Genomic DNA, 3,226 nt, shown 5'->3' on the forward strand with positions numbered 1-3,226 from the left:
TAAGGCCACCGACCTAGCGTTCTTTCCAAGAACCAGTACATGTGTAGCGGATCGCGATCCGCTACCTCTATATACAGAAGACCTATCAAGGCAAAAGATCACTTCTGTTCAAAAACGAAACTGTATTTGATTGTTTTAGTTCCAGCAGAGTCGCTAATATCTAAAACCCAAGGGTTTTCTGATTGATATAGTAGTACCTAACTAATATACGAAACCTAATTAATATAGTTATATGCGTTACAACTGGCAATCCTGCCATGTGGTGGCTTTTTGTTACGGTGTAGCCACACCACTGTTGTTAGTATAATAACTGTATAATACCCACCTATGTACGGTCGCACAATCTTGTGCGACCCGTCCTTTTTTACAAGGGCACGTGTCACCCCGTTACAAGTCGTGTGAATATGATTACACGGGTGTGAGACGCAATGGTGAATGCGCAAGATCTGCAAACGGAAACACAGATAGACGAGGTCGTCAAGGCAAAACGTATTTTATTGTGGGGGATTATGAACTACTTAATATTAAGATCCTATCAGAAGATGCGGTCTCAGGCTTGGGAAGCTCGTTGCTATTTATAGTTGCATCGGTCCATTCCGAGTAGAGTCATGCCATGGACGGCTAACACTATCGACCTGCCAAGCGGGCAAGGACACATCCAACGTTCTACGTAGGGCTCCTGAAGCCTTGCCATCGCGACGACACGATTTCAAATATGGATGCATCGCAGTTTTATTCGAATGTGGCTTCAGTTTCACGGCTTCGGCACGAGGATCGATTTTTGAGCCCATCAGCGTCGTCGCCTCTGTATCACCCACGGAATGACGGGAATAATCTGGAGCGCCCAAAACAGAGCGAGATTGTTAGCAGCAAGCCCCGTATTATCAGCGGGAGCAGCCGCTGCAGGCGAGAGATCTCGCAGAGCCTGCCTCAATCGATGGATCCAATTTTCGATTGCGTCCCCAGGCGATTTTCCGTGACGCCATACAGAATCACTATCTTCGCAAACAATCTATCGATTATCCTTCACGCGTTGTCGCGTCGTCGACACTCGATCGGCTACCTCGATCAGCAGCTGGCTAAGCAGCGAGCAAAGCTTCTTCACCTTCGTCAAACGCCATTTTAAGGCCGACAAAGGCTGTGGACCAGCCACAGAAGAAGCAGAGGGGACGCATGTTCCGGGCAATTCCTTCACTTCTAGATCGATAAAGAAATCGAAACCAACACGTTGAGAACGTGAAATCGTTTCCGCACCGAGGTCTCTCCGCCCAAGCTTCGTAGAGGATATACTTCACTATATTTACCCGATCCATTTGACCATCTAATCAAAAAAATTAACATGCTAAATCTGGTGCTGAGCACCGTAAACAATGTTCACAATAATCACTGTAAAGCGCTGGATTTTATCCGATATATTTGCTATCGACAAGGCATGATGACAGAACACTTTGTCCATTATCGGTTTTGTACGTATCCTCACCGATCACATTATTGATGAGAACATCTAGATAATCCGTCTTGCTCAGGAGGTTCAAATTCTCTTAATTAAACACGTCTTTTCAGAAGACGCAAATTGAAAGTTAAGTCCCAATTACACTGGCAAGGAACATTATCCCTATTGGTGGCCCAAGCTGTACAAATGGAGGAGCACCTATGTGCGCACGTGTGAGACGTGTCAACGGATGAAACTCTCTCCAAATGCGGCTGCGCCGCTGGCCAGCTTACCGGTACCTACTGGGTGCTGGTAGTCCAAGAGTTTGGACTTTGTGTTCGGCCCGCGAAAAGATTCGGCGGGCAACACGGGTGTCGTGGTATTCGTCGACCGGTTAAGCAAGAAAATCTCATTTGGCGGTGGTGCTAGACATTATCGACGGGATCGGCACAGCAAAGCTGTTCGTGGATTGTGTTTCCGACAACACGGACTTCCAGAGTCGATTGTCTCATATAGAGACCCCCATACCACGGGAAAATTTTAGTCGACTATCTTCAAGGTGCTAGGCACCAAGTTGAAGATGTCGCCAGCGGATCATCCGAAGAGTTTTCTCTGAACTATGCAGTGCATTTGTCTACCGGCTACACGACGTTCTACGTGAACGGGCTGGTTCACCCTCGGGTCTCGCTGACGCCGCCATCCCATAGCTCAGGGCTTGGTGGGAGAGGAATAGCCGAACGGCTAGCTGATATCAGCCTCCTCACCATCCGCGGAGAATTTGATCAATTCTTGTCTACCAGACTGAGTATCCTACGACACGTTCGCGATGCGATGGCTGAAAGCCAAGACCTGCGGAAAGAATATGCAGTTGCAAAAGGAAGAGGCAAAGTGAAAAGCTTTGAGGTCGGGGCCATTGTCTTATTAAATTTCGATAACCTTCCTACACATGCAGCCTCTGCTATCTTCCCGACGAAGCTTCGCTTAAGGTTTATCGGACAGTTTAAGGTTGTGGCCACGCGGGGCCTAGCGTATACGCTGAACCTTCTACCCGGTGTTTTACGTGAGTTTGTTCAAGCCGTATCGGGATCCGGCGCATATGCGGAAGCGTTGGCGCCCGAGCGGATCCGACGGGCCCTCAGCCACCCAGAAACTGAAGCAGCAACTGGTTTTGAGCACGGAGTGCAACAACCTCCATATCCAATGGAGCCAAGCGCCCCACCGTTGCCTGCAGCGACGCATTCGCCTGCTCCACGGCTTGGAGTCGCTCCGACAGGCGCGGTAGTCCACAAGGTGATGCAGCCGACGCACGACGCGCTCCAAATCATCAAGAGCGTCCGCACAGCGATATGCTACTTCAGTATGACGCTCAGCGGAGCTCCGATCACGAAGGATATCATCCTCAAGGGCTCGAAGAGCATCGCGAGACACCGGACGGTGGTCCACCCGGTCGTCACCACCCTCCACCGACTCTTCTCGATGAGATCGGTGACGTCCACTATCACATGGAACGTTCTGTGAGACGACGTCATCACCACGGTCAGACCCAATATCTGGTCAAGTGGCGGGGATATCCCGACTCCAAAAACTCGTGGGAGTTTGGGACGCCACTTCAGCAAGATTGCCCAGACGACTTGGACGCTTTTGATCAGAAAGATCAGGACGCCCCGCGCTTCCCGGCAGTAGCCAGGGAATTATAAGGGCCATGAGCTGAGCTCAAGCGGTGGCCCTGACCTCTTGCGGTCGCAGACACAAAGCTCGCGGGAGCGTTAGGGGTTGACCCATACGTCGCAGGGC

This window comes from Plasmopara halstedii (genome assembly GCF_900000015.1).
Source record: "Plasmopara halstedii genome assembly, contig: Scaffold_614, whole genome shotgun sequence".
In the NCBI taxonomy this organism is placed as follows: domain Eukaryota; phylum Oomycota; class Peronosporomycetes; order Peronosporales; family Peronosporaceae; genus Plasmopara; species Plasmopara halstedii.